At 42.4% G+C, this 14,716-nt stretch overlaps 1 protein-coding gene across 2 annotated transcripts in view; it reads left to right on the forward strand.

Annotated features, from left to right (window-relative positions):
• LOC124554978 (elongation of very long chain fatty acids protein AAEL008004-like) overlaps positions 1–14,716 on the forward strand; it is a 338,538-nt gene that overhangs the window by 312,130 nt on the left and 11,692 nt on the right. The window lies entirely within an intron of this gene.

Here is a 14,716-nt window from a genome sequence, read left to right on the forward strand (position 1 = left end):
GCCACAGCTCGCCCGTTACCTCACACACGCAATGATCACAGCAGTTGGAGAGATAAGGGTCTCGAGAACCACTGCTTCCTGTGACCTCTGACCAGGACGTCTACAGACACGTTGCACGTCGATCTAACCATAACAAAAACAAGCGATGCTTATCGCTGAACGCTATAGAATGCCACACAATGTCCCAGTTGCCTCAGGCTCCAAAGTATGCAATTATCTGTAGTCTGTGGTAAGTAAGGACTTGTGCCTGCTCTTCTGATCACACTGTTGTCCTGAGTCCATCTCGTTCTGCAGTCACTGCACTTTAGTCAAGTTTTGTGTAATCTGTTGTTATGGTGCTCCCACGACACTCACGCGAGTGATTCAACATTTCTGAAAGCAGTACGTGTACGTACTGTAGACTTGCTATGTTGCGATCTCCATCTGAAAAGTTCGAATAATGTTTTATACACCCAACAGCTATCATGTTCTCACACTGTTCTTCATCTACATGAATGATTTTTTCTGACTGAAAATACTGACAGTAAGTGTGCCTAAGGATGGAATTTTAATCAGAATATCGCCAGCTCAAGGAAATGCTGGAATATCGATTTTGTAGCGTTCAAATGGTTCAAATGGCTCTGAGCACTATGGGATTTAACTTCTAAGGTCATCAGTCCCCTAGAACTTAGAACTACTTAAACCTAACTAACCTAAGGACATCACACACATCCATGCCCGAGGCAGGATTCGAACCTGCGACCGTAGCGGTCACGCGGTTCCAGACTGTAGCGCCTTTAACCGCTTGGCCACACCGGCCGGCTGTAGCGTTCAGTTAATGTATTCATGCTGTAGCATTTTCCATTTCCGTCCGTGTAATAACACTGATGTTCGCACACACATGTAACCAGTTTCCGTGATGCCATAGGGGAGCTTACGAAATCCTTTTAATCCATACCCAGCAACAGAATGGCGAGGATGACGAAACTACAGTCTATAAATGTGTGCCATCTGCCACCGTAGCTGAGTAGTCGGTGCTTCTGACTGCTATGTGGAGGTCCAGGGTTGTATTCCCTGCACTGCCACGAATTTTTCCTTGGTGGGAGGCCTGGAACGGCGCGCACTCAGCTTTGTAATGCCAACTGAGGAACTACTGCACTTAGCTGCAGCGGCTCAAGGTGATGAAAACACAACGGCCAGGAGAGAGGTTTCCTGACCCCACGCACCTACATTCCGCATCCAATGACGCAACTGGCGGAAGATGACACGGTGGTCGGCGCCAAATCAAAATGTGTTTCAAAACAGCTATCTGCCAGAGTGTAAAGCACAGCGAAGCACCGGCAGCTACTTGATCTGAGCGTGAAAGTTCTTAACCGGGCCGTCAGCTAGCGCAGGACGGAGTGAGTTTCTAGCTGGCGCCTGCGCAGGAAAAGTGTGTCTCGCCAGCTGATTATAGGTCTGCGGGAGTAATGTTATGATCTGGTTACTAACCAGGTAGTTCTCTGAACACGGTCGTCCTGTAGTTCCGTTATGAGTTTGAAAATGGTCCAACAGCAGCATTCTGTAATTTGCGGCGAGACTCGAGTTGTTTCCTTATTTTCACCTGTTTCTTCCCGTTTTCTGCGAGTGACGGACAGGGTCAGACGAGTTGGCGCAGAAGCTAAAATACTGGGAGGACGGCCGTTCAGATCACCGTCCGGCAATACAGATTTAGGTTTTCTGTGGCTTCCATAAAACTCTTAATGCTAATGTTGAGATCTAGTGACCTCATCGGCGATGTTACATTAACCCCAATTTTTTATGTTTATTTCCTCGTTTTAGTGGATGAAGAGACAACAGACTCTGATAGGAGTGGAAGACAAAGTATGAGAAAGGTTCGGAATACCTTTCGCCATGCAATATGCAAGTGCAGTGAATTGTAATTTACAGGGCGATTATAGTTAAACTTTCGCTGCTTGATAAGTCACCCATGCAAAATGATTGATCGTAGTACAATGAAACTTCGTAGAAACATTTGCAAGGAGATGTGGAAGATAAATAACGAATAAACCATTCAAACAAACACAGTTTAATTTCCATATGAGAGGGTAACATACGTTGACTGAGTACCGTAATAATACAAGTAATAAACAGGTAATAAACGTTGCTCAAAGTGACGACCATATGCATCCGCGACAGCCTGGAACCGCACTAGAGATTGTTCGCAGCACTTTCGAACGGTGGATCATCGAATGTTCAGTTGCCGTGACACAGCTCGTGCACTGCTTGAAGATCGCACTTTGTGTCCAGCATTCTCAGCCATGTGAACAGTAACTTCTTCAACAGTTTGTGGCATAACTGACCGTCGGCGTTTCCCAGGAACAGTTCCGGAAAAGCTAGTTAATTCAAACTTCTGATTCATGTTCTTCAACCCCACTGCGGAAGGAGGACCTCTCCGTGTTTCTTTAATCCGTCGATACTCGGGAAAAGCAGCAGGGCTGTCGCAGTCGTTTTGATAAAACAGCTTTACGAGTAAAGCCCTGCTCACCTTGTCCCGACCCAAGTTGACCGTCTGCAACTGTAATGCACACTGATGCTTGTGTTTCAACTCATGCCCCGAAACAGTACCGGCGCCTAACAAAAAGTCATGACGCTAACACTGCGAACAAAGCAAATCCTGCAGCGCACAATCTGTATATCATTCCTAAAAGTTTGGGTACCCATACGGTATTAATTTTCCATCCACACTTGCTCAAGCAGCGGAAGTTTAATTATAGACACCCTGTAAGTAAGAAGATGTAGACTTAGTATGAAGTATTAGAATACGATTGCCATTGCAAGTGCAACACCCGTTCAGGATACCATTGTACAGTATTAGCGACTACTTCCCGTACTTACCAAGTAACGTCCGATGTGATAAACTTTTTAAAAAATTCTGCTTTTATCTCGTGTACGTGTGTATCTGTACACTTTCCTACGCTTATATGACGTGCTTTTTTCTTGTTTCCCTTCTACTTATTTTTATAATGTTCTTTCATTCCTCCAACTGAAGATAGTCAGCAGCTACGAAAGCATGCCCTTCAGCTGAGAGAAATTTACCACTTGAAGGATGATAATGAAATTGTTAATTCTGAAATAAATGAAACATAATACACGCATAAATTTAAAAATGGAAAAAGTTTCTTGATTAATCAGAGGATGTGGTGATGATGCTGGTTTTATCCGGTATTCCAAATTTCGTTACTGTCATTGATGGAGGATAGCAATAAGATTCAAAGAAAAATTCCTCGTGAAGAAATTAAATCGTGGATGTGAAGGTAAGGAGTGGTGTGGATAGGTGATTAAATGGTTACTTTGAATGTGATGCTGCAGACAGAAGAGAACAGCTTAAGATATGTAAACTAACTAGATAAGTTCCTAGTAGTGGAAGAGGATGGGGAACGAGTGGAGGTATTGTGGCAGAGCTGGAACAAGGTTGCGGTTTCAGGAAAGGAGATGAGGACATAAAAGCGGTCTGATTTTGAAGAGGAGAACATAGAAAAAGATATTACCGCTCTTCCGGTCTTGTCAGGTTAGCAGATCAGGTAACTCCTCAGTTAGCATGATAAGGGTGAGTGTACCTGTTCTAGTCCTCCCATCAAGGAAAAACTTTGGCAGTACTGGGAATCGAATGCGCGTCCTGCACGTGGCAGATAATCGCACTGACCACTCAGCTATAGGGGCAGCCCAGAAGATGACACAAGCCAATAATCCTAATAAACACGTTTTCCCCAATACAGCGTATGCACCTGTACAGTCATGCTAATGTTACAGCAGGTGTTCGGGAATATGTAGCATGAATCTGCAATATTAAGTCTACGGGTCGTGGCTCGCGATTACCGTGGCCTGCTTGGCACATCGACATCAACCGGTGGGATTTTTTCGTGTGGAAATACACCGGGTGGTTATAACATAACTGACGGTGTTAAGAGTGCTACCGTGCGAGCTGTATACATCGCAGGACGCTAAAACAATGTAGGTATGTTCATTAATCGGTGCACTCGCGAAGTATGCTGGAAAAAACAATAGTTCCACTTTCTGCCACCAGGTGAAAATATGGCGCTGTAAGCAGTCAGAATGTGAATTTTTCCTGTTTTGACGGCAGTATACTATTTGTTGCTTGGCGATGGATATTGGCTTCTGATGGTGTAAAGAGTTAATCAATGGTTCAAATGGTTCAAATGGCTCTGAGCACTGTGGGACTCAACATCTTAGGTCATAAGTCCCCTAGAACTTAGAACTACTTTAACCTAACTAACCTAAGGACATCACACACACCCATGCCCGAGGCAGGATTCGAACCTGCGACTATAGCAGCCTCGCGGTTCCGGACTGCAGCGCCAGAACCGCACGGCCACCGCGGCCGGCAAAAGAGTTAATCATCACGATTGAAGCATCGTCGAGCGAATGCTGCATTTCAGTCAAATTTCACAATTGCCTGCATCGCACTGGGGGAAAATAACAGGATTTCAAAAAAGTGGCCCTTTTGTTTTGCACAGTTCAGTTTAATGCGGACCTCTAACTCAGCCTTGGTAAATCGTGGGGAAAATTTCTACTATGGTATTGTCACAGGAACCTTTTCGACAGTCACTTGTAGAGGTTCAAGGAAATCATAAACATCCTAAATCAAGGTAGTCGAATTGTGTTTTATACACGACTCAGGATATAAGTGTAGCTTTCTGTATTACCTCGTTTGCTCTTTTCTGAGACCTTTGTTCTTTTTGAGTTTATTTGCCTGAGCATATTTCTGAATTTCCTGTAAATAGAAACTAATTGTTTTGGGATGAATTGACGGTAATTCGTCTACAGCATGAGATCTCGCCGTTGTCAGCTTCCCCATTATACTTAACACTGATTTTTAAGATACTGCTAGCTTTTTCTCCAGTGGACTGAAATAAGCGACTTCGCAGCTCTGCTTGTCTTGTCGTCAAGTTGGACTACTCCTTAATCTGAGGCCAAAATGGTGAGTAGCTGCAGCAAGATTACAGGTTATTGAGGAATCTAATACAGGACTTGAAAAATGAATATGTAAACGCTATCTCTATATGGCGTTATGAAGGTGGTGGATGCAGTTCCTTCTGTTAACTTCTATTTATGAATGAAACAACTAACTTTAACGGCGGCTAATTTAGGCCTTCAGACACCTTGTACAGAAAATGAATATATTCTAGAGCTCTGCTATGCAGCCTACACTACAGTTTTTCATCTCTTTCTTGTATTATGTACAGTTCCTAAAAAGTAGCATTAGATTTACTAATATATTACGTCTGTAGTGAAGGGTAAAAGATAGTTTTCCAATGTAAAATACTCTTGTGGTGGTGCATCTTGTTTGTAAATATGTATAAAAGACGACTTAAAGAAGAACGGAACTGCACTTAACTATTTGACAGTATTCTTCACTTTTCAACGAAAACGCTGAAAAGCTGCACGCATTAGTGTATTTGAAAATATTGTAATTCAACAAGTTTGGTACAAGAATGGTTTTCCAGCATAGTTAAATACAACGCTCTTCCAGTCACTTTTCATAAGGGGTAATCAAATGAAAACGAGATAGATGAAAAAAAGCAGGTACACTGTTTATTCTTTCAAATGTAACAGCCATAACTATTAATACATTCATCCCGATGTGAGACAAGACGGTCATTGCCTTCAGGCAAAATGTTTGCTGTTGCCTACGGAAACACAACTGTACCCAGGCTTGAACATCTTCGTCCGAAACAAGAAGACGGCCACGAGGTCTCCAAAAATATGGAAGTCTCCAAAAATATGGAAATCGCATTAGGAGAGATCGGATGAATATCTTCCTCCAGGGCTCCAAAAACATGGAAATCGCATCAAGAGAGATCGGAAGTGTATGGAAGATATGTAAGTGCTTCCCAGCGAAAGTTCTGCAGCGTACTCGAAAAAGCTCAGCAACGTGTGCCAAGGTTTTTTCCACTACGCTGCTAAAGTTTCGCTGGGTAGCCCTCACATGTCCTCCATACAGTGCTCATTTCTCCCAATGAGGTTTCCATATTCTTGGAGTCATGAAGAAAGACATTCGTGGTCGTCGATCTGCTTCAGACGAGAAGGTGCACGCCTGTTTCCGTATGCATCCGCAAACATCTTTTCCATGAAGGCACTGACCGTTTTTGCCTGACTGGAATAGATGTATTAAGGGGAGCCGGAGGTGCCTATGCTGCCCATGTTAAAATCACTAAGTTTGAGGAACATTTATGAATAAACTACCAAATAGAAAAATGTGGTGTCACCGCCAGACACCACACTTGCTAGGTGGTAGCCTTTTAAATCGGCCGCGGTCCGCTAGTATACGACGGACCCGCGTGTCGCCACTGTCAGTAATTGCAGACCGAGCGCCGCCACACGGCAGGTCTAGAGAGACTTACTAGCACTCGCCCCAGTTGTACAGCCGACTTTGCTAGCGACGCCACACTGACAAATACGCTCTCATTTGCCGAGACGATAGTTAGCATAGCCTTCAGCTAAGCCAATTGCTACGACCTAGCAAGGCGCCATCACCAAGTTATATTGAGATGATAATCCTGTATCAACAAGACCAATGTTCACCAATTGTGGATTAAAGTTAAGTATTCCAGCAGCTACGTACTTTTCTTTATAGCATTCATTACGTATCCTGTTTCAGACCTCACGCCAGCCTGCGTGAGTTTAAGCGCGTGCCTTTCGGCTACTTCCGAGTGGCGTGGCTGTCTTGCTACGCCACTACAAAAAATTTGAATTTTTTTGTTACGTATAGAGTGGTTTAGTATTGCAGTTATGACAGAGGGATTTTGGAGTATCTTTTCTATTTTCCTTCCAATTATTTTTTTTATTAATGACCCAAATTTTTTTACAAATAATTGCTTTATAATTAAACTGAAATGAAACTACTGAACATATTGCCAAATGGCTGTGTTACAATGTAAGTTTGACCACTAGGAGTGCTGTATAAAAATTTCATCTCTCTAGCTTGAGTGGATTTTGAGAAAATGTTCCTTATATTCGAAAAATTCTAATTTACGGGAAATGGCTATCAAAGTGTCTCTATACATTCCTGCACTATAGGATGGATTAACGGGGTCTTCTTCTTCATCCTCCAAAAGCTTCCCCTTCTGTCTTCTTTTCTGGCCTGTTGTTCCATCATACTTCACATGCCTTTCTCTTCTTTCTGCTCCTCTTATCCTTTCTCTGTCAATATTTCTTAGTGCTCGTACAGTGTTCACCCCAGCTGTAAATCCTAATGCCTTGAGAACTTCACACTTCACACTGTTCCCTTGGTTGTAGGTTGCTATTGCATCATAAATGCCAAAGTGCAGTGTTTTTATGCTTACAAACACCCTTTTAGGAATCACTTTCCAAATCAAATTGTTTACGCTCTCATTAGGATTCTGCGTCTTTCCGTGTAGACATTTGTGTAACAATTCTGGCTGTGCTAAGTCATGAAAAATTGGTTTCATTGCATTTATCACAGCTGCTGGCAAACCATGTTTGTGATCATAGTCCTTTTTTGCATTATATTTGCACCAGGAATCTTTTGGGCACAGGCTGTGTTGAGGGTATTCATTGGAAGAGGCAGTATGAAGGAACAATGCCCACACTGCTTTTCGCATGTCACTAACATTACTAGTATTTTGCCTTATAGCATACCCATAGTGTCTCTGTAGACGTTCAATCACCTTATCAGTAAGCCTGCCTCTCCCTCCTGTTGTCTTTCCATCACTGAGCTTACTTGAACCCAAAGTTTGTTTGAGCCTTCGAAGCCGTGCACCCTTACACTTTTGCACATGCCCAATGCATTCCAGCTTTTCAACTACAAATTCATTTCCATATGGTTTCAGTTCCTCTATAGTCTTGAAACCTTTGGAGTCACCATCCCCAAGGTAGTATTTGTACCTAACGTTGTATCTGGGAACTGAACGTTCAAAAATTTCTTTCACTCCATCCACTTCCATTGCCCCACTTGATCCACTAAAATTTGCCTCACAGGTTCCACTGTGCTCTCCTTCGATTTTATTTTTGCACCTACAATGTTTTGATAATATTGCAACATCTATCACTTTTGCACTATCACCACAAGTAGCAGTTACAACCCCATTCAGGGATTTATGACCCCTCTTTTGCCAGGAACCATCTAATGCCACTACCAAATCCCTAGAACCACCGTTCATTTTTACAGATTCTTCCACTGCTTCCTTCATGGTTTTCAAAGCCACATCTTCAACAGAGGATCCTACCAGTTCACAGTAGTACCCAAATTTGCTTGGAGGCGATGGCAAGTTCATAATACCACAAAACAGTTTACCAGCAGCATACCCTTTTCCAATGGATCGAAGACCATACACAAGTCGAACATTCACATCAAACACTCTAGATCGTCCATTTTCACCAAAGAGACTGGCATGTGAATTGTAGAAAGTCACTTGATACTTGCAACATGCACAGATTATCTTCATCTCACAAGCTAAACCAAAGTGCTTTGTTATCTCTAGTCCCACTCCTACACTTGAACACATTTTGTACAGAACACTTTCTTTCAGCACAGAAGATAATAATCCAATATTCAGTACTTCGTTAATATCATCACTTTCACTAACATATTCACGAAATCTGTCACTTCCACCAGTCAGCTTCTTGCTAGAAGATGTCACAGGGCTATGGCCGGCCATGTGTTGCTTAGCAGAAGAACGCACTGTTTCAGTAATTGCAGTATCACAACTTGGTATTAGTGTTAATTTTCTTTTCCCTGCATTCTTCCTCTTCTTATATACACGGCTACTAAAACGTGGCATCGTAACCAGAACAACGCTTTACACAAGAAGTATAATACTACCAACAACATGCGCAACACTGAACTAATTCGAAACGGTAAACAGCAAAGAGACGATGTTCCGCGCTCTTAGCGCTTCATTTGTCACAGAAAACATTGTAGCCAACCCTTGCACACTCGCTGTATGCGTAACGTAAGGCGCTGTATGCGTAACAGGCCGAGAAAATCCCAAGCAGTTCGCCAGGAAGTCACGAGAGAGTGTTAGATGCATTCAGCGGCCGCCCATTTCCTCTGCAGGCGTGGGGGAAAATGGTAATAACTCCACTTCTAGGGCGAGTAGAACAATAATTCAAAGTTTACATTAAAGAGGAATGTTCCAATTAATTTTCGGTAGAAAAAAAAATCGTAATTTTTTGGATTTGACCACCTCCGGCTCCCCTTAACAGCTATGGCGATTACTTTTGAAATAATAAACAGTTTACTTCCTTTTGTTCGATCGGTCTCTCTTTCATTTTACTACTCATTATAATTACGTCATACTTGCCACTATTTACTCTTCACAAATTTCTCGATACAACATTCATGCTCTGCATGACTCGCCAGTATAATCTTAATTTAAACTTCTAGCTGATGAGAGACGGAGTAAAAACATAAAAGCAATTACATTTTCGCGTATGCATGTAAGTTCACTAGTTTGAAATATCATGAGTAGCCTGGAATTCATTTGCACTGACATAGAGTAATTTCAGTTCACGTATAGCACTTTTAAATAAGGAAAAGGTGAAATGAAAATTTTTCAGTGTGAAAATTACACTTACAGGCCATTGTAAGTACACAAACGCACTCTACAGCTTCAGTGCTCTGCAACACTATAAAAAAGAGAAAGTATAACACGATATCAAGTGAAGGTAAATGTGAAGTTATATTTCATGAGCTTCTTCTTCCTTGTGTAAACTGCAGCGCACCATGTAGGGTAGCTTCAGCTTCGAACGGAACTTCCATGGATAGTATATTTCACATCTGCTATAGATGAACAGATTCAGAAAGTGTAATAACCGTTTCTAACATAAAATTACATTGCTAAAATCTGTACACAAAATACATTACAAGTAATACATTCCAGATCAATAAAGATAGTGAAGAATAACTGAATAGTTTCGATGAAACTGCACACTAGGCAGACCTTTACACTAACGTTACTTAAAATCCGTCTTGATTGCAAATTTTTTTCTATTCATATGACCGGTTTCGGTTCATTCAGAACCATCTTCAGATCTGATATTTCAGTTACAGGAGTAACCCGTCAAAATCCAGCAACTTTCACATGTGACGTAGCATGTGAAAGTTGCTGGATTTTGACGGGTTACTCCTGTAACTGAAATATCAGATCTGAAGATGGTTCTGAATGAACCGAAACCGGTCATATGAATAAAAAAAAATTTGCAATCAAGACGGATTTTAAGTAACATTATAAAATCACTGATTGCTGTTATCCCATAAGACATTATGTCTGTTTTTGCTTTACACTAACTGTACATGTTTTCTCAGTTTGTTTATTTTAGGTGTAACGCTAAATTGAAGTCCATAGTAGTTAGAGTCGCTACCTCAAGATCACGGGATCCCGGTTTCGAGCCGGCCGGAGTGGCCGAGCGGTTCTGGGCTCTTCAGTCTGGAACCGTACGACCGCTACGGTCCAAGGTTCGAATCCTGCCTCGGACATGGCTGTGTGTGATGTCCTTAGGTTAGTTAGGTTTGAGTAGTTCTAAATTCTAGGGGAATGATGACCTCAGAAGTTAAGTCCCATAGTGCTCATAGCCATTTGAACCATTTGATGGCTCTGAGCACTATGGGACTCAACATCTGAGGTCATCAGTCCCCTAGAACTTAGAACTACTTAAACCTAACTAACCTAAGACATCACACATATCCATGTCCGAGGCAGGATTCGAACCTGCGACCGTAGGGGTCACGCGGTTCCAAACTGAAGCACCTAGAACCGCACGGCCACACCGGCCGGCGAACCATTTGAACCCGGTTTCGATTTTCAGGAGGTTGGAGATTTTCTTCGCTCAGGGACTGGATGTTTGCGTTGTCCTAACCATTTCATTTCATCTTCATCTCAAAGATGCGAAAGTCAGCGAAGTGGCTTCAAACAGAAAGATTTGCAACAGGCGGCCAGTAAAGCCTTACGACCATTTTTGTTTCATAGTAAACTGAAAACACCATTCAAAAACACAGACTTTTCAACGCAAGAGGTGGAAAAGTCTATCTGGGAGATCTGTGCAATACTAGAGAAACAGGTCGCGTCAGAGGTAATTAATGGTGGCGCTCAGTAACTCATATCAGTTGTTGCTTGAAGTGCCTGTCCTTACTTGTTTTGATCCGCAGAACATTTATAACAAAACTTTTAGGTGAGCGGAGATTTAACCCCATGTCTGTACCTTTCACGACCACCTACCTTCACGAAGTTACCTAATTAAGGTCACGGATCACCATAAAACTTCAACCTGCGTCTATGATCTCATTTTCTTGACTAGCTTGTGGTACTAGCAAAGCTGTCCCTTTCCCTATAGAAACTGAAATCCCCACTCGTGTTCCAGTTCAGCGCTTCATTTTAAAATGTCAGGAGTGTTTAAACCATCGAATATCTTCGGATGCGGTCTCTTAGGTTGTGGTCTAACCGTTTTCCCTCTCGTAACCCTCTTCTCATGAGACTGCCATTCCTGCATGGTATTTCCTGTAGACTTTGCAAGAGCAGCTGACGGTTAGCAACGACACGAACGTGGTGTGTACAGACTGTATTTGCTCCAGACTATTTGCTCCGATAGTTCAGTGACTGTCACTCAACACGTAAGGGAGAGACTGAGGCACAGTTTCCATACCGGCAACTAGATTTTATTTGTCCGCCTAAGAGCGAGGAATCTCGCTACATACAGAGGTTAGCCGATTTGAATATACTGACCATAGCTTGTTGCATGATCCATATCTACAATCAGAACAGGGGAAATTTACAGAAGAACAGGGGTAATTTAATCTGAAGGGTCCGAATGGGTATTTAACTCTCGGTTCTCCCGAGTGCTGGTCCAGGGTCTCCACCAATGTTAAGACCATTGGGTCTTCGGTCTTAGCCGGCCGGAGTGGCCGAGCGGTTCTAGGCACTACAGTCTGGAACTGCGCGACCGCTACGTCGCATGTTCGAATCCTGCCCCGGGCATGGATATGTGTGATGTCCTTAGGTTAGTTATGTTTAAGTAGTTCTAAGTTCAAGGGGACTGATGACCTCAGAAGTTAAGTCCCATAGTGCTCAGAGCCAGTCTTCGGTCTTAGTCCACATGAACAATTTTCATTGTCACAGACTTCAGTGGCATAATGAAAATCTTACAAAACCAGATGTAAAGCCGCAATTTGTTTTAGCAGTTTTAATTCTATTGTCCATAGATTGTCCATATCCTTCCATATGGTACAGTTAAATTTACTGTGTGACTTTCTTACCCTTTCAGCTCAAAATCGACCACCCATTGTAGTTCTTAGACACTTGTGTACTAGATTGGTTTTCAATCACAGTAACAAGCTCATAATTTTCAAATTTCATTTCTCCTTTCAGTTTATGGATTCTATTACACGTTTCCGAATCATTGCAAGACCTCAGTCACCTTTACGTGTAAATACTACTTCCGCATTTCATGGAGATGTTAGGAGATAAAATTCTGGCAAACTCATTTTCACGGAATGGTCAACCATGAGCAAAGGGAAGCAGTCCACATTTAAAAAAAAAAAAAAAAAAAAAAAAAAAAAAAAAAAAAAAAAAAAAAAAAAAAAAAAAAACGCGAGAGCTTCGACGCCATTCAGTAATTTGTACTAACGATGGAAGATAGGTACTCCAAAATGCAAATTAATTCTTTTCTGTGTCATATGATGTGGAACAAAATAAACGTAATCTGCAATCTGGATCACGGGATAGCTAACCCTCTATTGGTTTCAACTTTTCCTCTGTCCATTATTTTTTTCCCCCTCAGTCTTTCCACTTTCTCGTCCTTTAATCTCCCAGCCGCACTGACATTTTTACTGGCAGAACGTATAGGGGGTGGACAAAAATATGGGAACACCACAAACACAACACATTACCATGCCTAATACGGTATAGGAAAACCAGTGCTATTCAAAACAGCTTCCAGCCGCCTAATAATGGATAAATACAGGCCATGTATGGTTTTCAAGGGAATATTATACCATTCTTCCTGCAAAATACCGGCAAGTCCAGGTAACGATGATGGAGATGGGTAGAGATCTCGCATCATTCTCTCCAAAGTAGAGCACAAAAGGCCCAATAATAATAATATCTGGTCACTGCGGTGGCCAGGGAAATGCGACAATTCACCCTCGTGCTCACAAAACCCGCACCGGATAAAGCGAGCAGTGTGGACAGGAGCTCTGTCGCCTTGGAACACAGAATAACCACGAAGAACAAATATTGTACCATGGGATGGACCTGATCAGCTAAAATGGTCACATAATCCTTGGCAGTAATGCAACCTTGCAAAGTAAACATGAGACCCTTGGAATACCACGATATGGCTCCCCAAATCATCACCAAACCTCCGCTATGTTTCACTCTTGAGACGTAAACTCGGTCAGAACTTGGAAACAGTGTGCAACGAGACTCATCCGACCAAATTACTTTCTTCCATCGCTCAGTAGTCCAGGTTCTATGGCTTTGGTACAACGTTTTCCTGTTACGGACATTCACAACACTAATGAGTGGGTTGGAGCTCTGTTCGCTTTGTTTTGATGCTAACAGGGTTCGAATGGCTCTGAGCACTACGGGACATAACATCTGAGGTCATCAGTCCCCTAGAACTTAGAACTACTTAAACCTAACTAACCTAAGGACATCACACACATCCATACGCGAGGCGGGATTCGAACTTGCGACCGTAGCGGTCACGCGGTTCCAGACTGAAGCGCCTAGAACCGCTCGCCCACAGCGGCCGGCTGACAGGGTTCGTGAGCGACATTCAGTTCCCCAGCGACTTTTGCAGCTGTCTCCCCCTTATTTTTTGTGAAACTCCTCTTCAATGACCGTCTGTCACGATCAACAAACACACGTTTTCGTCCCCATTTTGACTTAGCGGAAGACATTTTTCCGCTTTCGTTGTATGCCTTTTCCGCTTTCATTGTATGCGGCATAAATCTTCGATGCGGTACCTTTTGAAACACCATACGCTTCGGCTATCTTGTTTACGGAGGCACCCACCATACAACCACCGACTATTTGCCCGCGTCCAAATTCACTTTGGTCCGACATAATTGTCACACAACTACATAGAAAATTTTTCCGACCACTATGGACACTTGCAAAGTATTGAGGACACTGCACAGGTGCCGTCTGTGGTCAAATACAGCAGCGCAACCTGCTGACTTGGCTAGCATCTGCATTTATGTTCAAGCTTGCGTGATCCATAATTTTGTTCAACCTCTGCAATGATTCCTCGAAGTAGATAAACCGGACAAAAATGTATTTTTAGGACCTTTAGGACCTTACAATTCATTTTCGGGACCCTTACCATCAAAACATTTGACTGGACCTTCCTTTCTGTCAGTTGTAGATATGAGATTCCTTTATTCATGTATTCAAATCTGCAGCTGTAAAAGACCAGCCACAGAAGGTCAGACCTTAATGAAATGAAAGCTAGACTGCTAAAAGTAAGCAGATGAACCAAAAAGATAAAAATCTGATTGCGAGGGCATGGACTCTTTTTTCGTCAGTATACCTGGCAAACATCAATGAAAGAGAAATACGTTTGGTCTTTGAAAGTGGACTTATTTGGAATTGTAAATCCGTTTGTAAGTTTTGGCAATAGACAGGACGTAAACGCTTCTCACGGTAAATGAAAGAAAATATTACTTTTTCGTCCATGACAAACGAAATATCTGACTGGGCCTTTCTCTTGATCA

The sequence above is a fragment of the Schistocerca americana genome, chromosome X, assembly GCF_021461395.2.
Source record: "Schistocerca americana isolate TAMUIC-IGC-003095 chromosome X, iqSchAmer2.1, whole genome shotgun sequence".
NCBI classification, from domain to species: Eukaryota; Metazoa; Arthropoda; class Insecta; order Orthoptera; family Acrididae; genus Schistocerca; species Schistocerca americana.